Here is a 15,732-nt window from a genome sequence, read left to right as displayed (position 1 = left end):
TGTGATGTGCTTCAGATGAATTCACCAGATGAATAAGTGCGAATAAATTAACGTCATTATAAAAATATTTAGCCTTCAGTGATTGGTTTAGATCGTATCACGTGGTATGGACTATGACCATCCTAACCTCAATTTGCATATTAGTTGCTTTCTATTTTCCCAAGGGCAATATTCATGTAGCACGGAAGTCTTATCGGGAATGTGTTTTGACTATAGGTAAGACATGTCCCTGAGAAAGTGACTTTACTCTGCTTTCAGCCTGGGGAAATAGTTGCTACATAACAACTCCCGTGGTAATAAATGCCTTCTAGTGTCCTCATAGCAGTGTATAATATACTTGTTTGGGTGTATGCATAGTCATGTGCTTGATATACATGATTGTATCTTATTTTGAAGGACATCTATAAATGTATGTAACCTCTTTGACGTAGAAATGAAGTTACTAGATGTTCATCACTCTTACAAATCCATTTACTATGATTGATTTACTATGAATGTATTTGGTGACATTACCCACAAACATGAAGTTAATTGACAACAAAATTCCAATCATTACTACAATTGTGTTATTGCAAATGAAATACTATTTCTCGTATCACGTGTAAATGCAATTACCCTGTGATCCTGTGTTATGTATGTATGTAGCTGGGATGTAATGTAAAACGAATGACTAAGCTCAGCGACAGGTGTGGTAATATTAATGAAGGATTTCTGACAGCTCGCCACAGGTAATTGTGCAAGATTCAATAAACAAAGGAACTTCCATATAAATAATATATATTATAAAGACAATTATCTTTAGAAGAGATATCAGAGCTCGAGCTCTAAAATGTACCTAAATGTACCTAAAATCAACATTAACAATACGCTTTCAATATCGACATTCCTACAGAATAAGAATGCCAGCCAGTATATGTCATCTTTCAATGTTTGTTTGCTCATTTGTTTTATTTTGTTCGTATACTAGTTTTGTTTGTTTTGGTATCTTGTATGTTTCTGTGTCTGTGTATGTGTGTTCTTTCGTTGTTGTTCATGGTCTACTTAGATGTACCTATTTTGTAAAAAGCGGCATCTTTGTACATAGCTATGGTTCTTAACGAGCTAGTTAAATCAGCCATTTTTGTGTTGTGCTTACAATTTTAGATCATTTATAAGTGCATTTGTACGAATATAAACCTCGCTTCTTATTTCCAAGGCAAGAAATTCAACGCAGTTCAAAAGAACGGAAACGTACTAGGGTACTTTACAATACCAATTAAGAATAACTTTCAAATTCCAAATGATACAAACGTATGAGACGTCGAAACGTGCAAAATTATTTGTAGGATTTATGCATCAGTGTGGATTGAAATAAATGCATCAACTTCTCCACGATATAAATATTCATGTCCGTATAATATTTTACTGGTCACGGAAAGCCATTAGTATAGTATAGCTATTGTATACGATTAAACACAATTCAATACAAACACGTGAACAGTTATTTCTCTATCTCTCAACAAACCATTCTCTGATACCCATCTCATATCTTTTGTAAATATATTTATTTAGTTTTGAACCTATATCTAATTAAACATATCTTATGGACGACGTGTTTTCCTTAAATTTGACAACGAGAGCAATTCAGTGTATTTTAATTGAAACTAGATATATGCTTTCTTTTCCCGTAGAATTGGCAATTTGAAATCACAGAGGTTATAATTATGTCCATGTGGTCTCCACACACTATGCATGTTTAATATATAAGCTTCGTAAAATAACATTGCAATTGTCGTAATATAATTCATTTACAGTTAAAACAAATCTTTAAGGAGGATAATGCATTATTTGTCATTAGATTAATGAATGTACTACGCTTGCATTGATATTCTTTGGAGAGATGGGCGAGGTCTCAGTAGATGTAGACTACATACATACATACATACATACATACATACATACATACATACATACATACATACATACATACATACAAGTGTTGTAAACTGTTTACAAGTTCTTGTTAAAATCCAGTATAAGCCTCTTTTCCATCGATTATGCTACTTACTCTGTGTCGGCGCGTGCCTCGAAAATGCTCAAATATAGACTAATGTCTAGGGATTTTGTTAGATTTGCCCGAAATGAAAACAATTTATATCAGTTTGATTTGTTGTATGTTTAATAGTTATATTCTCTCTAATTTCATCAAAATTGCACATGCTATATAAAGGGTTAATAAGGGTTAATATATATAAAGGGTTAATAAATTAAAAGTGCAACTGAAGATAATCGTCAAGAACGTTTTAAAACCTGAAGAATGTTGTATTGTCTTTGTGAGCCGAGCTTTTTTATTCAACAAATTAGTGAACTTGGCTGTTTCAGCAAGAGACATTTAGTGTAAATTTGGCTATGGTGCTCCATTGCAATACCAGATATATATATATATATATAAGAAAAACAAAATAACCATAGCCAAATTTATACTAAATGTCTCCTGCTGAAACAGCCAAGTTCACTTATTTGTCGTGAGTTCGACTCAATTTTATATAATTTACTTATTAACCTTGTGTTTCTTTTCATTATGATATAGCCAATGTACTTTTAACATTCTAACTACAATAGAACTATTCCGTCGTTTCCTCTATCGGTATATCAATACCATATGTAAGTAATCTAGATATGGGGCTTTTCTTGAAATTTGTCAAATTACTACTACTGGTGCATAGTAGGCAACACGCTGGGTTTCGGAGAGATCAAGACATTTGATTTGACTTTTAATGTCTAAAGTTTTTCGGCTTATATGTATATATTTATTAAGTAGCTGTAAGGGCCGGGTTCTCATTTCCTTTTCGCCAACACAATATATTAAATCTAGACAAACCAAGTGCAAAGCCAATATATAACAATTCATTAAAAATTATATATGTATGATCTTACAGTCTTGAGGGACTTTACAAATGTTTTTGTAGTGTAGGTACATTCTTATGGCTGTTTCAAGCATCAGGATATTACTTGAACTTAGCCTGCAGATAGTGTGAAATGAGGTCTGCTCTGTAATTCTTTTATTGCATAGACGTAATTACACACTACCTTATTAGTTTTATATGGTTAAATTTGGGTTAAGCTTTCAAATAACCATCATATACTGTAAATTGGATTTCATGTAGTAGTTCTAATGCACATACATACATACATACATACATACATACATACATACATACATACATACATACATACATACATACATACATACATACATACATACTCATTCACTACCAATGCTTTCATTTTGCATTATAAACAGGCTAAATGTAACAAACCAAACGTATATATAGACTTGACAAACGTTTACTCCAAGCAATCGGAAACATTAATTCGATTACTATGCAAACAAGTATTATCTCATCATCGTGTATGTTGATACATCCCTTACTTTAGTAAATTATTTGTCAAATGGGAGATGCAAACACATAGGTTTACAAAGCAGTTCTTTTTCCGGTCATTACTGCATTAACCACGTAAATAGGTACGCCCTGTAGTCGCTGCATGTTAATAACCGAGCTGTTGTACTTCAGCAATACACGTTTTTAAATGTGGGTTTCTATCACTTATAACTGCATGAATATGGCACATTATGACATTGTTATTTTTTTGAAAACCGACATTCACTATTACTTGTCTCGACATATCACCCCGCTACGATAATCATAGTGACTGCCACGCCTAATACTACCGCTAACAGAATATGCCTGTTTAACAGCTAAGTATGCGCCTATATCCGCTCCGTGTGTATGAAGTAACTCAGAATGAAGTAATCTTCAATCTATGTTTAAGTCAATCGCTATTTGTCATGTGCATCTGATTTGCTAAATATTCATCAAACACGAACAGAACATGCTTCACAGTTGTTTTCCAGTCAAAAGGTGGCTATCCATACAACATTTACTGATATTTTGGAGAACTAATATTTTCTTATTTCATTTTTCTACTTTGTCCTTTGCATCTTTACACGAAGACCAACGACCACATAAGAATAACAGTTTCTTTGAAATTGTGTGATACATGTTTTAACATTGCGTGGGAATGTGAACGCTTTGATTCTTAGACAACAGTTCCACTTACTATTAACAAAACCTTAGTCAAAAGACCTTATCAACCTACAAAACAATACATACCAATACATTTTCGAACGGTAACAGATACTCTGCAGAACCTGTATCATTCATGCTATGCAGGTATATGTCAGCGAAGATGGCTCAGGGTTGTAACAGTGTTGTAGCCACAGGCCTGTCAACTGAGTTGTCACTACATTACCATATATACAATATTGCTGTGGATAGCCATCTGATGAATTGATTCACTAACCCTGTTACAGGATTTGTACAGGGGCTGTTAAAAGGCACATCCTGTAATCTATCTGTGGATTGCTAGCTGTGTACAACAAAGCCTATGGTATAAAACCCAATATTCAGCAAGTTTAAAGCCATATAACAAATTGGTATGAACCTTAATGCAATAATCTAAATGAATTGTATTTCTGATAGCAATACATATGTCATTTCAAGAAGTATACATCTCTCGGGATGTTGGCCTTCAATGTCACTAAACAGGTTTATCACAAATTGAATGAAGTGACGTCAATGAGAATGTCATATTATTTCAGATGAATTGGCGCACTGGAATAAACCTATACGCCAAGACAGGGCCGTGACTTGTTTTGACTAGAAGTAATATAACTATAAGCATATCTGTCCCTATGCGAATAGTAGTATAGGAGAGGTGACCTGGCTTCATATATCTTTATCTACATTTCATATTTGAGGGTTGAGACTTTTACCTAGCAAGATGAATAGCTACATGGCAAATTGTGTAATGTCAGCATTATATATACATAATTCATTAATCACCTTATGAATTACTGATGTCTGTGTGCACGTTTGAGACGTTCGCTATGGAAAGTGACTCTTGTTACATGTTTTATATTATCAAATCTATGGAATGAAATACGATATTTCTTCCCTTATCCCCTTAATAAATGCCCTGCATACAAATAATTTTAGCGATATTGTATCTGGTTACTTGTTCCTATGGGTTCACTCGTATTATCTATGAGAGGTATTTAGAAACAAGACTTTAGGCTACTCTAGTTGTAATATTTGGTACGCATAAGTATACTATTTTGCAATAAGAATAGCTTTTGTTTGATACAAGCCAAATCTAGCCTTGTTACCATGTAGTCTGTATGTATACAGACAACTGCAATGCATTATATTTTTGTGAATAACTTAAAAGTTATGGTTGGCGTCTACCCAAAATTGAAATAGCAACAGCGCATATGGCAATTATCAATACTTATATATTGCATTATTGATCACTTTCTGACCATTTAAAATATTTCTGGGATTAAAGCCACTGACCAGGTAAATCTTCTTCCACTCATTGCAGTAACCTTTCGGCATGTTACCTCGTACATCTTGTCACCCTCCGTGGATAAAGACTCTTAATACATAATGTAATTGTGATAAGTTGGGGCATTCTTATCTTGTTGTTATGCCTTGTCGACGTTTCCAAGATTGATGACGGTTTACATTCTCTTCAAGATACAGATCAGTGTAGTTACTTTTGTTACCGTAATTGATTCTTAAGTAGCCTCCATATCCTATCTACCCATGTTACATTTCATATTGTGTTCATAACCACCGGCATGAATGCATCAAATGTATAGATAGGCCTTCTTAATATATTGTCGACTTAGCTTCTCCATTACATTCATCATTGGGATGTTTAAACATTGCCTTTAATGGCTATTTACAATGAATCTGTGACAATTTGACACTATTGTCTCATGTCGTTGCAACGCTAGAGAGGAGTCGGCTTTTCTATCGGTAAACCTTGACGAAACTCGACTTTGTCATTAAATCAAAACATGAAAAGTATGGGACTCTAAGAAAACTGGTTCTTTGCTGCGCTCGATGTAGGGATAATGTACACAGATGTCTATACGTCTACAATTTCAACTACTCCTCTTAGCCATCAGAAATGTCTTTGTTAAAATACCGAGGGCTTTGTTCCGACACTATTTGTAAGCATACATTCAGAGTTTGATTGTCCTGTTATTCTACAACCAGCACGTTTCATATATAGTTCTTCAATGTTGATTTGGGGATCCTGTGATTGTTGCTCTATGAATATGAAATTCCTATCAATGTTTTGCGAACTAGGGATTATTAATTTTCTTAAACACAGTTTACCTTTTCATACTGAAAGGAAGTCAATAAGTTTATTGAAAAGGTTGTTGTATTCAAATTCTAAATAAAATAAATTGTATATTGCTATATCAATCAATCAATCAGTTTATTTCATAACAATAAGGCCACAGGCCCAAAGAGCAAACAGTAATACAAACGTTTCAGTTCATAGAGGGAAATTCCTCTCTATTTTTCATTGCAAAATAAATAAATGAAGCTAAATTATTTAGATAAGTTATATTATCTGAATTCAAAAGTGAAATGAACTTATCATAGGAAGGGTTTAAACAAAACCACCTTGGTAACATTTCTTTACGAAGGTCCTTGTAAAGCGGACAAATTGCTAAGAAATGATACTCATCCTCAATACAGTACAAATCATGTGTAATACAGTATTTACAAAATCTTTGGTCAGCAGGAATGTTTTCATTGCTGTAGACATAGACTAACAGGCAGGCCTATACTATAGACGAACATATATCACCATAAAACACCATTTTCCAAACATTATCCACAGAATGATGTGTACATGTTTAACTTCACTGTGTAACATGCATACCACGGAATGTCATGCCTTTTCTCTATCTGTGTAATTGATTGTGATTAAAGTTGTTCAATAAATGGATGTTGTTAGTACATAGTTATTATCTTACTATTCACGTAAACTTCAATTTCCTTTAACTTGTGCTTGATGAAATCTTTGGTTAGGGGCTTTGTAGTCATTTCAAAATGTGCACACACTGTGAAGAAGCTTGAGTAACTATACATAAGGTGGAAAATAAGGTGAGACTCTTTCTAAACTATACCCATGCGTTTACTACCACCCGGTACCAATGTAATGTAAGGAATGCTTTTCCACAATCAAATTGAGTAGGAAAGGCTCGTCTTCCAATCAACAGAAAAGTGTTATCTAAATTGAAATGTGCTATATACACCATGTTGGAATTGACACGTGAAATTAATCATACATTTTGTTCAATCATTGCAAAAAGGTATATTCTTCTGACTCATATATCTAAATTAAAACATGGTAATGGAACTGAAATCTGTAATAACCGACATCCTACATATTTCCTCACATTTAAAGAAAATTTGCATGAAAATGTCTGTTTCTCAAAGGTTATTTCGAAATCCATTTCATAGTAAATTGAAGCAGGGGAGTCTAATAAGCAAAATAAAACTGATACATAATAAATATTAGTCTATTATTTGCGCGCCTTAAACTATTATGAGAAAAAATGTTTGGGAAACAACTGTGAAGGTCTTCTTTTTATTTCTACGTCAAGTACATTTCATTTCCAATGAATGAATAATATTTTTATTATCTAGATCTACAGGAAACATTTCCAAAACGTTTATTACAAATGAAGAATGGTAACATTTTTCGTAGGTCGTACTTTGTCCAATTAATTTTGCAATCCATTTTTAAAGTGCAAAGCATTTGGGAAATGATAGCACGTGTTTTGCAACGAAAAAAGGTGATATCACTGTTGTGTTAGAGGGTAGGGAAAGGTCCCCTTATATGTGTCAGAATTATTGAATTGGGGTAAGTCTTCAGTAGAATCTGTTTATAGTGTAGTTCTTCCGTGTACTGACAGCAGTATAGACATGGCCAAGGTCAAGTATATTACTAACTATGAAGATTAAAATATAAGATGTATACTAATCCATTGGTCAAGGATAGATTATTCACGGATTTCATCACGTAAAAGCAGACAGCTGCCGATACAGTGAGAGTTCGGAATAAAGAAAACTACTATCATGATAAAACAACCTTGACATCAAATCAGCTGCTTTTAAAATCAAACGCAAATTAACGACCAAACCATACAATTTCATTTAATCTCGTACATCGGAAAGGATTCCATGCAACTTATTCATCTGAATAGCTGTAGGATGGATTCTAGTCATGCAGTACTATCTATATATGACGAAATTGATTTCCTTACCTTCCAAGTGACTATCTAAGGTACTTGTATGCGGCAGCGCGGTTAAAAAAATGTGTTACTTAATTTTACTTTGAAAGTAGCTTTATTCTAATAACTTGTTGGATATTCTTAATTGCCAAATAGTACTTTGCACATGTACACCTTTCTCACTACACTTAAATAAATTTGTGGGTACTTTGGCTTTATATCAAATCGTATGAATTGAAGATTTAAGATTTTCACTCAGTAGGGAACAGTAATTGCTTCGCACTTTTAGAAAAGTGATCTTTTGCGTTTACTGGTGTCCATTAAAATAGAAAAAGTAAGCTTATTTTTGTTTCCGATAACATGACTTCAGAAAATACGGTAAGTAGGTCGGGATTTTCATTATATGTTTTAACTAAACGACAAGATACTTTGCTGATAGTTTGACGAAATGAAGTATATGTGGAAACAAACACAATTATGCAAACTGTACTGTTACATATAACTTGAACTTACAGTATGAAGAGACATGGTTTCTCTGGAATGAATTTTTTTTTTAAAGACGATTGACCGAAGATAGGCTGACAAGAAGGTTTGCACAGAAATGAAAAAAAAATATAAATCTTAGCTTTTTCAGCGTACAGAAATGTTTAAGGTCGGCTTAAGCTAGGCGCGGTTCGGCTGGGTTATCCGAAACACACCATTTCTTTTATTTGGACATTTATCCAATGGCAATGTCGTTCTTGGTAATATCTTGGAATACTGGGAAAAGACACACATAAATGATAACCTTGACCCACAATCCGAACAAAAGTCTATATCTCTGTATAATGCTTATCTACCAACATTGAAGGAGAAGCCATACATTAATAAATGTTAAATGAACTAGTGACGTCAATTTATATTTATCATTGATTTCTACTGAGTTTATATATTCATAATATATATTTCGTGTCAACTTAAGACATAATAGATACGGCAAATGGATCTCCGAAAAAATTAACACCCTGAAGGTGTCTTAGCATCAATTCCAATTATATCATCTCTTAAGGTGTGTGTATATATGTTATAAATGGGATACCGTCAAATTGACTTAGATATCATTTCATACACAATGGCATGTGATGACCTTTTTGTACAGTTATTTGATGATACCGTTCTGGAATATATATGTCAGGAGTCTGCGCTCAAGTTATTTATCATGCCGTTTGGGATCAGTTAATGGCAATGCAATTGTGCCACTATTAAAATTATCGATATTTGAAGGTTTAATTATAAGGTTCCAGCGTTAAGAAACGTCTTACATCCAATAGCCCATTAAAATCTTCCTCTGTATTCGCTAATACTTAGTATCTAATTATCATGCATGACCCAATTAAAAAATGTGTTATCTCAGAATAAAGCACGTTCAGTCAACTCAAGTAGCATAATTGAGAGATGTTCTCACATTTCGTCTGTTAGATTGTGTTCAAATGGGCAATTCATATTTCGTTCATATCATAACTACTACTCCTAATTCAACATGAATAACATTAATAGGATCATGTGATTTCACAAAGCCTACCTTTCTTTCATCGTCTAAAGTGATTTCAGGATGACTTTCCTTTTCTATAGTACACGTAATTGACATGAAAGTGACATCCTTTTTACGACAGACTATCGTTAATATGGCAAAGATATGTATCCGTGCTATTCCTAAAACCAATTATAATCAACAAAATACTGCAAAATGTTTTACAACTAAGATGACGTACAACAGAGATATTCGCCAATAGAAAGGAGCATTCCAATATTTTGGGCAAAAACAGAATTCTTTGTTCTCTGCCAGCGTAATTTTCTGTCGAAAGGCTAACTTTGAATCCCTGTGAAATATGGATAATTGACTCCCTTTGATAGACATGGAATATTTCAGCATATAAGCCTCTCCAAGATATTTCTGAAATATGTATTTTGGCGATAATATCATAATTTGCCATGTGATATACCCAACAACAGTGTACATGTATTTAAGGCACACGATATGTTAGGGCTATTATCCTTACATATGCTTGCTATCCCTAATAATTATTGATGGACATTTCCCTTAACAAGGCAAGGTGATACCGATCGGAAAAAAGGAAAGTTAAGTTAATCCAGATATCTGTTATGACAAGGCTGTACTACACTTAGACAAGTACAGTTTACAAACGGTGGTACTGGGAATTAAGATGGTTTCAATCTGGAAAGCAATGCAGCTGATATCACAGCACCAGACCTACTTTCAATCCTATGGTTTATGCGGCAATTAAACAGCCCGTAATTCTTGGCATATATAAAGAAGATATCATTTATATTGTAGCCATTAGCGAAAGAGGTAAACACTGTTATTAAAAACGTAAACAACTCATCGAGCCTACTAAAAATAGAACCATACCAGGATTTCGAGGTATTTCTTATAATACTGCTATCGTCAAACATATCGCTATAACCAGCTAAGATAAACCAAATGAATGCAACTCGATTCAATGTATCTATTATACTCCTCCCAATGGCTGTTTAGTAATGGAATAAAATATACACCACATGTGTGATACGGCGATTTCATTTGCTTTGATAAAACGTTTATTGAGTTTAGGATAAACTACATGAAGCAATGGCAGTCACACAATATACTGATATTGCGATAACGCATCATATTCATGTAATGACTTCACAGATTTTCACAAGAACTGAACACAATGTTTACAAGTGGTTACCGCCAAAGATACCGCATCAAGAGAATATTGTCCGTAGTATTCAATTTATTTGTTGTTCCATACACTATATGAAAATTTATCTGAAATTGTCAGGGTCTTTTTGGAGCAAAAGTGAAATTGAATACTATGGTTTACCAACACAGTTGAATTTCCATTTGAAGAATATTTTTTGTTTGACCGATACGATTGTATTACTACCCATCAAATATGTCAAAGTTAACGATTTGTTTTTAGGCTTGGTAAAGTCTGCTACTATCCTAGTGAGTTTGTTCCTCGTGTATCTTTGAAGGCGGGAAAGACGTCAATCATGTCAAATGATAATATTGCGTTGAGTGTTAAATACAAATACCAAATATATAGATGCATGTATATGAATCTTCTGGCTGTAGCAACTTTATAGGGGCACCGCCCATGTATGAACTTTTGCCTGAACATTTTCTTTCATACATACATACATACATACATACATACATACATACATACATACATACATATAAGTAATTATTTACGTTACTACAAAACTAAAGAGCGTTATTATTATTAGCAGGAACTCCGATTTACCATGAAGGTCAGGTAAGTTTGATATCCAAGCATCGTAAGATTATTACATTCATTATCATCATATATGCATCAGCTAATAGGAAATTGTATGGTTGCCTTGCCAGGTAGAGTCTTTAAAGTACAAAGTAACTGTTCCTTGAGAAGTGATGTTTCAATCATAGATAGTTTAGTGTAATATTACTTCGACTTCAGATCACAATTTGCCGCTACCAGCAAGGAGTCAATGAAATCTTCATCTTAAAGAAAACATAAACTACACAAGGCGAATTTTACTCTGTAGATTCAGATTTCATAGATAATGATGCGTATTTTCTCTATTATTAGTTTTTTAGGCGGCTTCTATTGAAGTAACACCTTCAAATACTTACCGCATATATATCCCATGGTGTAATTGCAAACCTAGCTGAAAGTGAAGATTTAAATTATTTTTGAAACCTATGGCATGCACAGAATACTAGCTGCCAGAATCTCAAGAGTAGATGTCATGCAAATCAACACCAATGTTTATCTGGGTTAACCTTCGTCAGTTAGTTTTAGTTAAACCTTTGTGAAACTAACCGTTTCATTTTGTACACTGTTATTGCAATGATTTATAATATGATATGATATAATATAATATAGTATGATATGATATAATATAATATAATATGATAGAATATAATATAATATAACATAATATAATATAATATAATATAATAGAATGCAATGCAATGCAATGCAATGTAATGTAATGTAATGTAATGTAATGTAATGTAATCTACCACAAGCAATAACATGATAATAAGGTATTAATAACAATATGTCTATATTAGAGTAGGTCTTTCCTGACATCTGACAGTTCGAATCTATAACGTTTGGCTTGAGAAACAAGTAAATTGGATTAGTGAAAAGCATCGTGAACTAGTAGAGTACGATGACATGAACTGGCAACTTACTATTACTGGTACGAGATACTAAGCTCGTCAACTTACTAATCCACCGCTATGAGATATTAACCACCATATCGTCAACCTACTAGTTCAGTGAAACGAAATATAGATCATCATCTCGTCAATGCCGCACTAATTCACTGGTACGTCAGCAATACTGATATGCCATGTATGCTGAAAAAACACTAATTCAAGAAAAGCCTCCTAGGATAACTTCACTAATAGCAATTTCCCTGACAGAAACATACATGCTATCAATAAAGCGAGATTACAAGCGAGAGTGTCCACTAATGACCACCCCTGTCTACACTATTTTTATGATGCGTAGAAAATGTATCGCTCTCTATGTACACAATTAATTTGTGATGATATACACCACTAGATTACCATTTAATGTCATTACATTATTTCTCTCCAACAAACGAATAATGCTAACATGTCTTACAACATGGCAAGATTTGGCCATACACTTAAATATCTTTGTTGCACTTGAAACATGTCCTAAGGTTTTGAATATCCTACACTTGTACAGACATATTCTTGAGGCCGGTGAAAGACAGCTTTGGGATACAAAAAATTCCAATTCCAATTCACTAGTTTGTAGTAGTATGATGATATTGAGAGTCATCTTTGAAGTAAATAATGGTATATCGTATATTGGATTGTTCTTGAAGGTGTTATATTAGTGTCGCGATGCCTAAAGGAATAAAGCACCAGTCTATTTCATTAATGTTCGTTGAATGTCACACTTCTGTGTGAACTGAATCTTTCATTGATATTATACCGTCGTATCTCCTTTACTTTCTAATCTCTTGAAATTACATTTCATTTTAAACACTTACTTAACGCGAAGGTGATACGCATTCACACCTTATTTGCCTTTTGGCGAATTGAGATATCACTAAGAAATCCACCTATCTATAAAATCACAGGCAAACTAACTATAACCCTAAGCCTATCCAGTCATTTTAATAATCACCCGAGGCCTATATTGATAACTTCGAAACCCTGTTCTTTATTCATGCGTTGTTCGATGTTCCTTCCGAACTCGAAAAATTTCAAGACGTTAGATTTCAAATCAGTGAATGATGCGCTGTGTAAATTATTCAACTTATCACGTCGGTTCAACTCGAAATCGAGGCTACGCTATTTGTCTGCAGGTTGTACACACGTTGTAAAATGATCTTACGAAGTATGCTTCTTTGCAGGTGTAGAAATGTGAGATTTTACATTACTAAGGTTTATGAAATCATGTCACTAATGCCCCTCATTGGCCTTAGTTTATAGAAAGGAAGACATCGATGCATTTTGCGTCAGGCAAAAAGGTTCATGCCTTTTTGGTTTTCTTATATTCCAATAGCATCACAACTAAACGTCAACCTGAGCTGCCACAGTAAAAGGATGTCATTAATTGAGGTCTTGGGAGCATTCTCAAAGCGTGGAAAGAAAATATGAAGACAAAATAACTTTTAAATACTGGATAATCAGAACTGATATTGGTAATTTAATGGTTACATTACAGTGTATTTATAGTGTCTATGTTATTACATTTAAAGCTAAATTAAATTGGTTGATTACGCTGGCAGATTGTAACTTAGATTCTTATCGCATAGCGATTAAGACCATTGCATCTGCTATAGCAATTACGACACCTGTACCGAGAATACTGACTCGTTCTATTAATAGATACAAACCATCAAGTATATAACCTGACATTTAAACAATGATACAATACAAAGCAGAATATTTACCAGGCCTGACTTTTTACCAATGATACATACAAATCTAGTTTGTGATCATTCGCATCTATATACCACACAAGCATGTTTTTCATTGCATGTTTCGCGAGTCTCAAATTCCCATTCCCTTCAGTTTAAAACATCCCTCCTGAATATTCAGCGTGCAACTTGAATATATTATTTCTGCTGACTCCCATGATGCAATAGCCCATAAGAAAGAAATCCTATAAAGGTACAAGATCAACTTGATGTTTCCCTGAAATCGCAAATATTTATAAGTTATGCAAAATGATGAAATTGACTCTCCAGAACCAATATTTTATGAAAAAGTCTCGTTTTCCTTGAGTGGCGTTCCCGGTCCTCTAGATTATTTGATAAAAGTATTCTAAACGTCTCCAGCATCCAGCAAATTTACTTTATATTGCGATTAAAGCGGCAGAAATCTTAGAAGAAACTCAACTGAATGTTGCGTAAACCTGTACCAGTAATAACTGTCATATTCTATAACAGATCGGTCAACTAACAAAATACTAACTGACAATTGTTAATTAAACACTCTACATGTTGATCAGGGGTTAAGTGTATTTGATTGAATTGGGGCGCTGATTTTTGGGTGTGGACCTTAGATACATTGCAACATACGCTGTGTACTGCTTCACAAATATGCCTATCCAGAGCCTGAGGCGAATCAATACTGTGATTTGAGGGTGTGCGTTATTACAAGTAAGTCATTACATCTAATAAATCAGTTTCAAAACACCTTCAGCTTTGAAGTGCACATCTTTCTGCGACCCATGAGTATAGATACCTTATTGTAAAATCATTGCATGTCATATCTGTTTATCTTTCTCTGTTGTCAACTGATTCAATCAGCACAATGAGTGAAGGCAAAAACCAATTGACGTTTTATTATTCAACTTGATTATATGGTGGCTTTAGGCTCTGCATCCGACCTTTCTGACATTTGGACATATATGTAGTTAGGAAGTTTTGTGATAATGAGATTTCCTATACAAAAAGGACGCACTCTAAGTGCCTTAAACTACTATATTTACAAACACCTTTCAACAACTGAGCAGATATTCTTGGGCAACACTTTTATACGATATGACGTGCAAATACTACTTAACAAAATCCTTAAGTCACCTTTCAGACTCCAAGCATGAAAGTCATAATCCCCTTAATAAAGTCAGTCAACACTATTTACTATCACCAATCAGGACTGTCTTTAAAACACAATGTATTGCCACATGTGTGTTTAGATTGTCACACAAAACATGGCATGGCAAACCTTGATTTTAGTTTGGGCGTTACATTGCTTGTATTTTTGTGTTACAGACAGACAGACAGACAGACAGACAGACAGACAGACAGACAGACAGACAGACAGACAGACAGACAGACGAACAAACTGAGGATGGAGGGATCGATATACACACAGAAGGAAACATATAAAAATGATTCGAAAATAAAGAGAACAGTTAAATTAACATGACAAAGGTGTTATGTAATCAGTATAAACAAGATCATCAACTTGTAAATATTTGAAAGGAAGTTGTAATTAAAGATTAACCAATGCACGCAGCCATACATTTTTCGAAATGTACAATTTGCTTTGAGCGCGGAAT

The sequence above is a fragment of the Glandiceps talaboti genome, chromosome 13 (assembly GCF_964340395.1).
Source record: "Glandiceps talaboti chromosome 13, keGlaTala1.1, whole genome shotgun sequence".
Classification (NCBI taxonomy): Eukaryota; Metazoa; Hemichordata; class Enteropneusta; family Spengelidae; genus Glandiceps; species Glandiceps talaboti.
Note: the sequence above shows the minus strand (reverse complement) of the source record.